This window comes from Molothrus ater, chromosome 10 (genome assembly GCF_012460135.2).
Source record: "Molothrus ater isolate BHLD 08-10-18 breed brown headed cowbird chromosome 10, BPBGC_Mater_1.1, whole genome shotgun sequence".
Taxonomy (NCBI): domain Eukaryota; kingdom Metazoa; phylum Chordata; class Aves; order Passeriformes; family Icteridae; genus Molothrus; species Molothrus ater.
This window is the reverse complement of record NC_050487.2, coordinates 15,086,390-15,100,500: the sequence shown is the minus strand read 5'-3', so window position 1 is coordinate 15,100,500 and position 14,111 is coordinate 15,086,390. Positions and strand designations below refer to the sequence as shown.

The window sequence follows — 14,111 nt, the reverse complement described above, 5'->3', positions numbered from 1 at the left end:
TCAAACAGGGCTGGTGAGCAGACTGCAATGATCAGACAGGAGTCTGGCCAAGGTCAATGCTGCAGCACAGCACAAAGGTGGAAACTCACTGCACCCCATGCTCATCACTGCCAACAGGCACCAGTGACACTGCAGGCTTCTGTCCCTTGGGCTGGGAGGGGACAGACCCAGGCCAAACCTGCAGTGCTGGCAGCAGTCAGCAGAGTGCTGTACCCCTCATGGTTGTGAATCAGTGCTGGAGTAGTATTTTCACTCAGGTATCAGCTGGGTGACATTGCGACAGAGATTTGCTAAAGTTGTCCCACAGGAGCATCTCATCCCACATGCAGGCTCTGCAGAATCCTTGCATTTGGGCAACTGCACATTTTTCCCTTTCCTCATGCTATGCTTTGCTGAGGAATAGCTGAACTCCTGCTATGACAGAGTGGACAAATTTCAGTTGCCTTCACCTATGCAATGGGAGCCCAAATTTGCTGTGTTGGCAGAAAGACCTGAAGTCAAGTAAAGAAAGACACATGACTTGGTATAGATCTGTTTGCAGAAACAGCCAGTGATAGTGCAGGTACTTTCCAGAGACTCAGAGAGGGCCCAGAAATTGTTGTGAGCAGCTTGTGGTGTGCTCAGGGCAGCTGGTGACTCCTGAAGGAGCAGAATTGGCTGGATGCAGGAGGAGAGGTGAGAGGGTGCTTTTGTTTCCAGCCTTTGTGAGCTCTCCTGTGGTCACGTCCACAGCTACGCTGCCACCACTGGTAAAAATTCCATGGGGGAAGGACCAGAGCTGGAGGCAGATGCATATGAGAGGACAGCACTCCATGTGCCATAAAACTCTTGCAGAGTGGCCTCCTTGGCAGGAGGGCTTTGCAGAGCAGCTCTATAGGGGATGCCAGCATGGGACCTCTCAGCTGCCTCCAGCACCTCATCAGGCGTGTGTGCTTCTTATGGTGAGGAGGGGGGTATTTATCTCATATTTGAGGTCTGTTCTTTGGCCACTGTCCTGTTCTTGAACTGCAATCTCATTAGAAGATGGGTTTAAAATACAGAATCTTTGCAAAACAGCACTCAAGAGTTGCACATTAAACCCTCTCCAGTTCCCTCTTCCTGGCAGAGCCCAAAGTCTGCTTATCCCTGCTGCCCTCCTCCATTCTGTCTCTGCTGCACCCTCTTTACTCCACAGTCACTGACAAGGACAGCACTTTTTCCTCTTCAAAACAGTATAGCCTTCTCAAGAAAATACTTGTCTGCTTGGAGGTGTTTTTAGTGCTGCTTAAAGGATTAAAGTGGAACCAAACCAACCATTTTTTTTCTCAGATCCCAAAGGACTGCAAGGAGAATATGTGAAATCTTTCATGGGGTCTTTTGTACTGTGAGGAGATAATACCTGATTTATAGTGCCTTGCCCAACTTCCAAGAATCCTGAAGAAATTAAAGAAGCAAGTTCTCCATAGTTCATCTGTTCAGAGGTGTTTAGAATGTTCATGGTGCATGTTATAAGTTATAATTCCATGCTGATTTACATTGTACCTTCTGCTACAAGCTAATTTGCAAAAGTTGCTCTCAACAAGCACCAGGATTTCTGGTCTGATACAAAGCAAAAGGGCTCAGCTTTGATTTGGGGAAAAATAAAACCCTTTGCAGTTCAACATGTGTTCAAAAGAGTATTGAAGCCTTCTGCATAAAAGCATTTCAATAGCAGTAATAAGGTATGGGGGAGGAAGGAGGGGCTTGGATGAGGAAGAAATCAAGGAAACTTGGCTTTCAGTTTGGTGCCTGGCTCTAAGCTAGTTTGGCACTTACATGAAAACCTTCCTGGGGACATTGACATGGTGATGGGAGCCAGTGGTTATACTGCTATACATATTTTTACTTCTTTTTACCTTAAAATTTTGTAGCCCATGATCAACACTGAAATAATCAGAAGGAAAATGTTTTGTAATAGATTTCTGAGGTTTGACTAGCTCTGCTGGTAATAGATAACATCAGCTCAGACAGCTTCATGAAAACATCTGTATCTGTTCTTAGGCCCTGCTTGGGAGTTTTTGGTGCCTGTTTACAATCACTCCTGTGTAGCAGATCACCTCCCCACAGGATTTTGCTGCTGAGTCATTTCCAATCAGGTGTTTAAATGCCACAGGTGGTCTGTGTGATAAATACCAGTACACACAAGCAAGGGGAATTCAGTTAGTGCATGGAGCTATAAAGAGAACAGCCACCTCCCCAAGTGAGAAGGGGGAAACCCTGCAGTAAATGATCAGGGCTCCAGCAGGTTCTTTGCAACATAAAAATAAGCCTGCTTACAAAACCTTGCCCTGGGAGGTTCACTGCCTGTGTGGTCTAGCAATGTTGATAGGCACAAAAGTCACTGCAGGCTGAACAAATGCATGGAAAGAAGCTTGAATTGTGCTGGCGAGCTGGATGTTGCAAACAGCAGTGGCTCAGCTTGTATTGCCAGCAGTGTCTGGGGAGCAGGAGCTGGGAGGAAATATCAGTGGGATGGCTGGAATTGCTGTCAGTGGGGTATATGAGGTGAAACAAATGTGAAACTGTAGTTCAGCTGGCTTTGAGAGTTAACATGGGCATTAGGTGGCCAAATATTGCAGGGTTAAAACTCTCCACATAAAACAACAAAATTTCTTTACACAGCTTTCCAAGTTTGGTTGTTCATATTTGTGAATTTTCATCTTAAAATATACAGGCTGGAAACATCATTCCTTTTTTGATGAAAAAGGTGATGCTATATGTATTTATAGCACTGCAGCAGCTACAGCTTTAAGATTATCACAAGCAAAAATCATAAATCACATTAGGTGTGGCAATGTATTGATAAAATTATAGGGAGCCAACCCTGTAATTTCTTAGCACCCGGCACAGTTACAAAAGCAGAGATCCTGTGAGCGCTCCAGGTAGCATTGCCTTACACCAGCAGGGTTCCTGACAAACAGTTCATTTCTTCCTGTCTTCCAGGACTATAATCTGCTCTTAATTCTTTGTCCTTCATCTGCCCTGTCTTGGAGCTATTTTGTGACACACAGGAAGGTTTTTGTAAGTGCTCTTATTTTTGAGAGGAGGATTCTCTGCCCTTGGGCTTAGGAATAGCTGCCCTGCCACAGAGTTGCTACACGCTGAAAAATGCATCCCACATGGTATTTAGCAGAAGAGCTCCTTTTCCTGTAGGAGTACCACTGGTAGCAGGGGTGAGGAGTGGGAGTTAATGCTTAGTATCCAAAACACACCAGATTTCACAGGCTGGCTGGGGGGGGACAAGTTTGGGGAGCTTCAACGAAATTCATATTACAGGAATCTGCACCTAACATCTGCTTTGCTGGTGTTTCTGTTTTGCATTTTAATTATTTACTGAAACTCAGGATGTTGCTGTTTACAGCTTCCTGCTTCTAAAGAGTTCTGGGGACTTTCTGTATTATCATGATGATTTATTTGATATTTTTTTAAAAATTCAGCCTGTGAGAGAAAGCTTGTGAGAAGGACTTTATAAGTCCCCTGAGCAGTTCATAAGGGGGTTTTGTAACTAAAGATAGAAGCAGTTTTTGTAAGAGTAGGTACCTTAGGGAGTCAAGTGTCTTACCTGGCTCAACACAAAATGTCACAAACCTTTTGCAGTAGTCAGTCTGAGAAGCCTCCTGTTCTAAAAAAGAAGCGTGTATTTCATGCTCCCTGTCTGTCCCTCTCTTCTCTCACTTTATTTATATGACTAAATGCCCTGCAATGCACAGTTTCCCAGGGCTGAAAATCAGCTTGGGCTGCATGATTTCTCTTGCTTTGCTTCCTCTTGTTGGGGGGACTATCCTGAGATAGCCCATGTGGGATGTCCTCTCCCTGCTGCCTCCTCACAGTGGCCAAATTTGGGAAATGCCCATTCTGTGTGCACTGGGACAGCAGCAGCTCAGCACCTGCTGCTCAGCATGCAGGGGTGCCCAGTGCCTTCCTGGAGGCTGCAGCTGCAGCACACCAAGCACTTGGCCAAAAAAACCCCAGGAGCTGCTGGGGCAACCCTGGCAGAGGCATGATCTGACTCCTTGACATGCCAAAAAAGTTCAAATCTCAGCAAGTTTAAAAGAAGCTCCACTCTTGGCAGAGTGTGTTACTGTCCCTGGGACCGTGTGCCCTTAATACTGCTGATAGTGATATGGGGCAAGCAGGGAAGAGGCTGCAGGCAACATGCCAGATTTGAGCAGAGCTCAGAGCACGTTGCAGGGCCACAACCCCATCATGAGCCATCGGGCCTCAGCCTTTTGCTCTTTGCATGACAGAGTCTCCACTTGTGTTACCAAGCAGGGCAGCCAGGAACTCACAGAGATCTCCCTTGCAGGGCCCTTGGTTTGGGGGCCCAGCCATACTTGTGATGAACCCTTCATTGGGGGTTTCTCTCAGGCAAACAAACAAACAAACAAACAAATAAATAAATAAAGCAATTTTTCATTCTGTGTTGTGGTCTCTGTATTGGTGTGATGGAGATAGACCAGTGAAAACTTACTGATGCTGGTTGCACTCAACACTGTAAAAGTTTGGCAGACAATTATTAAGAAAGTCCCATTTCTGTGGGAAATGCTGAAAGCTCCTTGTAAAAAATAGCAATGAAATCAGGTAGATAATTTTACTGGGTAAATGCTACGATAGCAGGAAAAATACTAATGACCAAATCTCAAAAGAGGGGAATTTGATTTTGCAAGCCTCAGGAATATGAGACTTCTGGCCATTGCCTCTCCAGAACTTTGCAATTTTTGTGATTAAATATCTAAAATCACTAGAGAAGTGCAGTGCTGAAGAGCTGTCATAGCTGTATTTTTCTCATGACTGACACCTCCTGAAAGTGACCTTACCCTTTTTTATTTCTGTGTCTGTTGCTTTATTTCTTTTAAAATTCCCTGGTGCTACAGAGATCTGAGTATCCGAAGGGATATGGTAAACTGGTTTAGGCTGCTTTGGACACTTCACACTGCTCCTCCAGGAAAGATGAGGGGTTTCCCCATCTTTCTGTGCAGCAGAATCCAACAGCAGAGGTGTCTGCCCCACGTGCCCCCAGGCACCTGCTGCAGATTATTGATGGTAGATGAGTGCTCCATAGTGTGATTTTGGGTTAGAGAGACAAAAAATGGTCTTTGTTGTCTTCAGCTGTAGCTGCAGCTGGACATCAGAGGTTGGCATGTGGCAGCAGGGCTGGAGGTAGCACTGACCCATCAGGAGATGGCTCAGCAGCGAGCTGTGCTTGTCCTCTCCTCTCCTGGGGGGAGGATGCATCACTGCATTCATCCTGCTGTGAAACTGCCAGGGCTGTCTGGCTACAAAAGTCCTCTATCAACTTCCAAAGTTAGACCCAAATACGTGTTCTCATCTGGGTATTTGAAAGAGAGCAGATAATATCTATTACTTAGACCAAAGATTTTTTTTTTTTTTAAGGGACTTGCAAATGTTTTGTGGCTTCTGGACAGTTTGCCTGTGAAGTTTTTCTTACAGCACTTATTTTTGGACTTGGACCAAAAATACCTCAGAATTTTGAGGGCTAGGCCTGGATTTCCCACTTGTGCTGCTTTTGAGAAGACTTTCTCACTTACTGCAGTAAAAGATCTCATCTCTGTCCAGCAGCTCTGACCCTTCTCCAGATGGGCACTGCTTCTCACCACCACTACAATAGGTTTGGGAAAGGGATTGACTGGAAAAGTGAGTTACAAAATAATGCAAATGCTTTTAATTGGTTTTGGGTTCAAGGCTTTCTTAAAATTGATTATTTACATTTTCTTTTATTATCTAAATTTGGAAAGTCATGTTTCCCTGGAGATGTACTGATTGTTAGCAAGTCTCTATGTGCTTTACCAGTTTGGGGATTATACCTTAGAAATGGAAGAACAAAGCTGGACGGGTGACCCAGGGGCTGGGGGTTGAGCTTGGGTGTCCTGAGCTCCAGGTTTGCATTCTAACTCTGGGCTTCTCCACACAGGTGGTCTTCTGTGGGTTATGAAGAGTTTGTACTCCAGACTAGAAAGCACCAATTGCAGTGGGCAGGTGGGGGAATTGCTGTGGCAGTGCTTCACCTTGGCCAGGGCTGAGAAAGGAGTGGGTGTCAGGGCTGAGCAGAAAGGAGGGGATGTCCATGGCTGAGCTTTTGTGGATGGATAAGAAGGGGGTTGCCAAGAGTGTCAGATAAGAGATGTCTAGGAAAGTTCACAATATGCTGAAGGAAATCCTGAAGAAAAAAAAAAATAGGGTTTACAATTATGGGAGAGAGTCTCAAATGCTGGTGGAGTGCTGAGCTTCCTGAAGCCCAGAGGATGAAATCTCTGTTATGCAAAAGCGGTCCCTGTTGTCAGGCTGACAATGATGATATGTAGATAGCTGATTAGTCGAGCTGTTGATAGGAAATGCAGTGGGTTCCTGGGTTGTGGATGTACGGAAATTGCTCAGCTTCAGGAGGCCACTCCCAGCAGTTTGCAGGGAGCAGGCCATGCAGGGCTCATTCTGGGAACCCCAGTGGGAATGCAGAGGGAGTCTTTTCCTCCCAGAGGAGCTCTGCAGCCAGCACTGGAACAGGGCACTGGTTTGGGACACAGGGCTACTTTGAGGGGCTGCCACAAAGCTGCAAATGTTGCCTTCACTGCAGGCAGTCTTACTCAAGATGAAAGGAGATGATGAAAGGAGAAAAATCCCCCTTGTGTTTTGCAGCATGGTGAATTAGGAGGATTACTCTGTACAGCCAGTTTCACTTTGTTTGATTAGGTCAGTGTTGCCTGTGCACTGAAGGCTTGAGTAAAAATCAACCAGGAAGCTGAACCATCCCTTCCTACCACTTTCCATTCATCTCACACATGTATGCTTCCAAAAGACAAATGTAAGTCACAGAGAGATCAGGAGGCACTGTTAGAGTATACCCTAGCAGAACACTCAGCATTCCTGTGAGACAGAACTGCTTTATTGGCCCCCAGTACCATGCAGCTCACAGTTGAAACAGAGTGTGTGCAGGGCAAGCACCCTTCGCCTGGAGAACAGGAGAAGCTAACAGTCCTCCCTGGTCTGTCCTTTACAGATGCTGTAGGACACCAGCAGTGTCACAGAGCCTTTGCTGTTGCCACTTCCTGTTCCTTCATGTGTTCCCTACACCTCCTTGGCTGTTGGCCACTTCTGAGATCAGGGTTCACCCTTCTGGCAGTCAGCTTCTTTCATTTTCTAATGCATATCCCTGTGCGACCCAACAACTTTCTCACTGCTGCTCCTCCCCATAACCTGTGCTGCTGTCCACATTTTTTTGTGAGAGACCAGATCAGTGAAACATCTGACAAATGTGGGAACTGGGGAAAAAACTGAACTATAGGTGGAAGTTCTGTTCTGTCTCAAAAGAATCCTGTGCTGGTGTTTGTTATCCTTACATTTGTCCTTTCTAACCCATGCATCTGTCAGTACTCTCTTGGAGTTATATTTTAGGACTGACACATAGGAGCAGCATTATATGCAAAGACAATCTGAAGGGTTTAAAGAGCTTGATGGAGGTCTAAATTTTGAAATGCTAAACCTGAAAGCTCGGCTTAAAATCGAAAGGAGAATAACGACTTGTGAGCTCAGTTCAGCACAACCTGCCTCTGCCAGGATGGGAGTTAGTCTCTTTTGGGCTTTTGTGAGTTAAGACCTTGGAATATGGCATCAGGCAAAGAAAGAAGCAGAAAAATGCATTCTACAGTGCAATTCATGCTGGGAAGAGAGGCTGCTTGTTGATGAAGTAGACATAGAAAGAGGTGCAGTAGAGGTAGATGAAATTCCACTGCAATCTTCTCCGAGGGGCTGGAGAGCCTGCCTGTCTCCCATTTGGCTTTCATCCTGCCCCGCTGTTTACAGGGTAGCAACGAACCTGTTTCATTTCCAAAGGCCTCCAACCTTTGGGAAAGGGTTACAAGGGGGTGCTTCCAGGGTGTGCCCTGCTGGCTGAGGGTGGCTGCTCCAGGCAAGGGGACAAGAGCGCTCCGCAAGCCGGGGAATTCCAGATGACATCGCCTGCCAGGCGCAAGCCTGTCCCGTGCTGCCAGACCCAGCATCCTTCTCCTCTTGCACAGCTGTGAGCTTCATTAGGTACCGATGGCTACAAATCACTGCAGCGTTACAATGCAGAGCAGGGGGAATTCCAGCAGGACGAGGGCTGCCAAGTTCCTACAGTTTTAACGGCGTGATCTGAAAAGGAGCCCCCTCCCCACGCAAAAACTAAAAATACAACTGACTCCAAGATTCAGGCATTTAGGCATAATGCTCATGAACTTTAAATCCTTTACCACTGCTTTTGATGCGCTTCAAGGTGTAACTGGAGAAGGCAGGGACGAGCATGTGGATTGGGATTGCTGGAGCTGAAGCTGCCGACTCCTCCGTGACTTAAATCTCTATCCAGCTCACACCCTATGGTGGCTGAGGGCTAATGTATTAATATGTACACAAATGAAGGGATTAAGGGGTTAAATGCTGTATTAATTCAGGAAGAAAGATTAGGTTTTAGTCTGGATTGGAATTCTCATTCCACCCTGAACTCTGTGTGTTTCCTAAAGCTGGTCACAGCATTTCTGCAGCCCCTTGATTTTCATTCCTGGGCATCAGCATTTTGGTGTCTGAAGATAAATGAAGTTTGGGAGTTTCTTAGTACAGGAGGAACAGTGTATAGTCTACCAGAAGAAATTAAGGCCTTTCTGAATTTCTCTACCTAAACACCCAAAATCACTAGTTCGTTTTAGAGCAAGCGCCACATTGCAACTTGGGTGACCAAGGTTGTATTTATGGCTTGCTGACTAATGGTGAGTAATTCTATAACCTCCTGGTGTCTTCGTTTTCTTACAGGTAATATGGGAGTAATCACACTATTTTCCTTTGTAGAGCACATGAATAAAATGAGGCACGTTCGCTATCATTATGTAGACTTTATTAATCATTTCTTGGGTACATTTGTATAATGTGGAAGTGCTGTCTTCATAAGAACAGATGTTCTTCTCTCTGCATCAAGGTTTCCTGAGTATTCCACTAGTTTATTCCTTAGGGGACTGTAACTTGTGAAAAAGAGTGAAGTTTGTAGCTTACAGACAAAGACTTTGCTGACCCCATCTTCATGTCCACTGACTGAGAACTACAGGCCAATGATAGAAAATTGTACATCATTGATAGACATTTCATAGGGAGAAGCAGAACGGAACACTGTAGTTTTGGAACAAGCAGAAAGAAAGCTCCAAATCATTTTGCTCATCCCTGCTGTGAAAGATTTTATTTTACAAAATTTTACAGTGTGGCTTTACACCAACATCAAACCACAAAGTTCTGCACCCATAAACCATACTGATAATTTCTGAGAACTTGCATACCGCTGGAGAAACACAAACCAAACCAGACCTCCAGTTTTTGAGGGAAGTTATGGAGAAATTGAGGTGCTTGGACCTCTTGAAACCCAACACAGCAGCTTCACTGAGATACCTTATTGATTTCTGGCTTCCTCACAAACCATGCTATCACTCCAGAGTAGTTGAGAGTGTTGAAGCACCAAGCCCGTTTTTGATGAAAACACAAAGGAAACCAGCTACCTCTTGGTTGCGACAGTCTTTATTTTTGGAAGGAGGTTGCTGGACTCGCACTTGTGCCAGCGGTGCTGGGGCTGCACCCTGTGTCAGATGTGACCCCTTATCAGTGCAAGCAGGTGGCATCTGCCTTTAAGGTTCAAAACTGCAGAGGAGGGGCTGGGCTGTGCATGCCCAGTCTCAAGCCTGGGTTTTGCTTTCCTCGGGAGCCCGTGGCTTTTCCCCAGTGGTAAGTCAAACCTGGGTGTTTTGGTTTAAGCCCTTTCTAAGAAAGATTGCTTGCAGCGGAAGGTGGTATTTTGGGTGAGAAGTGTTGTTGTGTTGCAATAGTTGAGTTTAATGGCTTTCTGTCATTGTTTCTTGGGGTGGTGAGTGGCCTGTTTGCTTTATCTTTAATCTCTTTAATATGAAGGTAGGAAAGGGGGTAATGTGCTGAAGAATGGAAGGATGTGCTTAGACTGAGCAGTGGGAGCAGAAATAGTCTTGTTTTCTCTCCACTTCACCACCACTTTTATGTCATGCTTGGCCAAGCCGTCAGGGCTTTGTTTCCTCCCATGATGGGACACTCAGCTGCAGGGAAAGGCGACAGCAGTGTGGCCACAGTTTATGAGAAACAAATGCTGTGCTTTTCCTTTTTTGGAAGGGTGAGTTAGTTTTGGTATGGGTTTTTTTTCTGTAAACTCTGAATTGGAGTGCTGTGTGGGCACAGCTACAGGTGCGTGTTGTCATTGCCGTGTTTTCAGAAATGTCACTCATCAGTGGGGTGGCAAGGGGGATCAGCTGGGGCACATCCCCACTCAGGGGCTGTAACACAGCTCTGCTGGGGGAGTGCTCACTCAGGAGGCAGCACAGCAATCACTGTGCCTGGGGCTCCAGCCCACCTAGTGAATTTGGAGAAGTGCTTTCACCTGGACTCTGTGCTGCTCCTGTTTCAGCAGATAAATAGGAGCTCAGTGGGAGGGCATGGTTGCCTGAAGCCTGTTCTGGGATCCTCCGGCTCAGGAGCTGTGTGCTAGTGCTGCACAGAGGAACGCTGCTCTTGGTGAGGTGCTGCTTCTGGGAGAAGACTTAACTTGCTATTAATAATCCCCTGGTGGTTTTTAAAGGAGGGGCTCGTGGATGCAATGTCCTATTCAGCTTGCAGTTTGATGGGGGCTGTAAATCCCCCTGTAGCTCCTGGTGCAGTTAGTGCTCTCTGTTTGTGAGAAGCATCCTGCCAGATAGTTCAGCAGTTGGTGCAGGGACCTTGCAGACTTTGAACAGAGACAACCTAGACAAGACTTACTGCTGTGCCTTGTTCTTTTCTAGTCAGTATTTTGATATAAGAGGTTGTGTTCAGTAGTGCTATTTCCTGTGATGGCCTTTGGGATGATCAGATGTAGGTAAAAGGATGTTGTTTAAGTGCTTGTTAATAAAAAAAGCATCTGGTTCATAGAAGCAATTTAAGCAATGCAATCTTGTGTTTAACTTTAGGCACTCAACAATTATTCTGCTGAAAGGAGAGATTTGCTGATGTGGGAAAAGACAATTAACTAAAGTAGTGAAATTTATGCACAGATTTTATATAGACTTTAGCTATTATTTCCCAGTGGAAATTCAGACACTTAAGTATGTGTTTGATAGACAGAAGCTTCTCCTCTTTGTTGAAGGCTGTTAGTTAAGGAAAATAGATTTTGTTGAGGTTTAGATTTTGATTTTAGGTTTAGATTTTTTTGAGACCACAGGGAAGGAGACAGTTTATCTGGCATGCAGCTTTGTGCTGAGCTGAGGTTGGTTTTCTTACCTTTTGACAGCTCTTTCCTGTCTGAGAACACGGTGCACCAAACTGAGTTTACTGTAATGCTGGGGCCTCCTCTGTAATACTGTGGCCTTGCCAAGGCTGACTGCCTAATCTTGCTGCCTCCTTTGGAAATAGAGCTGTACAGGTAGTAAAGGTGCTGAAGGAGTCTCTGTAAAAACATTAACCAGGAGACTCCTTGTGCTTGGTATAGGGAAATGTGCCCTTTTGGTCATCAGGTAAAATCTTGCAATGCTTTTCCTGGAATGAGTAAGCTAGGAGTTTGTCTGGCTACAGGGACAAAGATGCTGTAGCTGGAAAGTATCCCTCTCTGGAGAAATTCAGAGTTGTGGTTAGCAGATGGATGCACCAGCTGTGTTCCTAGCTGGTGCAATGCTTTCCAACAGCTCGGTTAGCTACAAAGGTGTAGAGGAGCAAAGCTGGCTCTATCAGTTTGTGCAGCTGGTATCTCATGCACTGCTTGGTTGGGGAAGGTTTGTGCAATTGCATCTGAGCAGGACCACCAGGAGCAGAGCAGGCAGGGTGAACTGGGACACTTTGCCTTTTTGAGGCAGAACTTTGTCCAGCAGTGAAACAAAGCTGGGGCGTGCTGAGGCATGCAGGAACCTTGTTGCACTGAGACTTTCTGAAGGAAAGGTCTCTGAGAGAGGTCTGGTTTGGTATAACTCTTTTTCCCTTGAAGTCAGTTCCTGTCTGTGCAGTAATGAAATGTGATTTTTAGTGTACAGTCGAAAGCAGTTGTTTTAAGTGGCAAATAATTGTTAGAAATGAGCACTTTGATGGCTTGAGAGAACCCATTGTGGGGTTTCTCTGCCCATTCCTGGTGGTCAGGACTGGGTGCAGGGTATTGAGCAATGCCTGTGGTCTGTCTGGGTGTAGCAGCAGAGGAGGTTGCAGGCCTTCCCACTGTGCAGCTCCAAGGCTCGTGGTGGCATTGATCTGCAGTTTATATGACAGGCTTTAGGCCAGAGCTGTTCTTCTGGGTTTCAATATGGCATTCTTGAAAGTGTCTTACCTGACTGAAAGGCTGAAAGGAGTAATTTTGGGTACTTTGTGGGATAACTGCTATTCTCAGAGGATTTGTGATTATTTTTTCACATGTAGTGTGGGCATGTGCTCCTATCTGTGAGGTAGAGCTATTACCCATGCATTTCTGCCTTTCATTTTTGTTTCTGGCTGTTTGTGAAATTTTCAATTATGCTGGAGGTTTTTTTCCCTGATTGTAAAAAGGATGAGGAACTGAAGTGATGCTTTCACCTATTTTGAGGCATGCCCAGCACTGGCTCCAGGGGGCTTTAAAGCCACTTTTGTTTCCTTTAGCTTAGAATAACAATCTGCTCTTTCCTGAGAGCAGAGGTGAGGAAAACCCAGCTTTTTGCAGTCTAGAGTCATCCTCAAAATGAAAGTGGCTATAAATATTCAGTAAAGAGAGCTAGATACCTCTATGACAGCAGCCAGAAGTAAATACTTCAGGAAAAGTGAAGTAAAAGCACTATAGTGTGATCTTCCCTCTGAAACACTTTTTCTTAATTTTGGCAGCTTAATAAATTAGGGTCTTCCATGCAATTTGTTTAGACCATTGTACTAATCAGGACCAATATGTGCCAAACCAAATATTAGTCCAAGTCTCTTTGGAATCCAGTTGTAACCTTGGCTCCTGCCATGGCCATTCCCCTGGCAGAGAATGTGGCTGTTCACTTGCATTGTGCTGAAATAACTCTCATATGGAAATTGTGCAGGACACCCCCAACCCTGTAGCAGGAAAGGTGGTCACCTGCCTCATATTCTGAAGTTGAGCTGAGACTTTTTGTCAACTGCAAATATACTGGAGAAATTCCTCCCACCCCCTTTACATCTGTCAAGTATTTTGACATGGGTCTAAAAGCTGCTGTGTTTGAATTTAGAAATTGGCCAGTGGGATGAGAATGTGCAGCTGTGGAAGGCATGAGTGCTCCAGCTCTGTCACTGCTCCTCTTGGGCCCACCTATTTCTGTGAGGCTTGTGGGAGCTTAAGGGGATAAAAATGGCCAAGGTAATTAGCAGATCTGGTGGAAATCAGTTGGTCTGGCTCAGAAATTGGTGGAGGTGAGAAAGCAGTAGACAAGCAGATAAAATCTGATGTGATTTAACTTACTTCCATAGAAAAGAAAACAAAAATATTATTTTATTCTTGTTATTATTCAAAATAAAAAGAGGAAAACAACCAAAAAAAACCCTAAACCAAGCAAAACCACAACTGAATACTTCGTTCATGACCTCAGCTGCAGTGGCTGGGTGTAGAAGTCACCTAAATCATTCAAGGGCATGCCATTTAGACAGGCAAACAGCCTGGGACAGTGGTATCCCACACTGCTTAGCTGCTTCACCCACTGCAAAGGCTACCTGCTTCAGATGGGGAATTGATTATTTGAGGGAAAAGGGAAAATGGTTTGTTTGGGTTTTTTGTTTTTTTGATTTTTAAGAATCTCTGGGATTCTAATGACGCAGCATCCCAGTGGACTCTGATGGGTATTTAACTTACTGGGAAGGGTGGCCAAATTCTCTCCCATCTAAATGCAGCATCTGCAGCAGTGTGGAATGTGTGTTGTACAGCTGTGAATGTCTCAGGCATTCAGCGTGTCTCCTTTTTCACACAATAGCTTCTATTTATGGGTTTTCATTGAGCTGGACTCATGAATTCAACATGTCTTTTTGTGTGTGTTTCTCTTTTTCTTTTGGTTTGTTTTTTTCTTTCTTTTTCCCTTTTTTTTCTTCTTTTTTTTTTTTTTTTT

At 45.1% G+C, this 14,111-nt stretch overlaps 1 protein-coding gene across 1 annotated transcript in view; it reads left to right on the top strand.

Moving 5' to 3' along the window:
• Positions 1 to 14,111, top strand: part of TP63 (tumor protein p63) — a 97,730-nt gene that overhangs the window by 4,262 nt on the left and 79,357 nt on the right. The gene's annotated exons all lie outside the window — the stretch shown is intronic.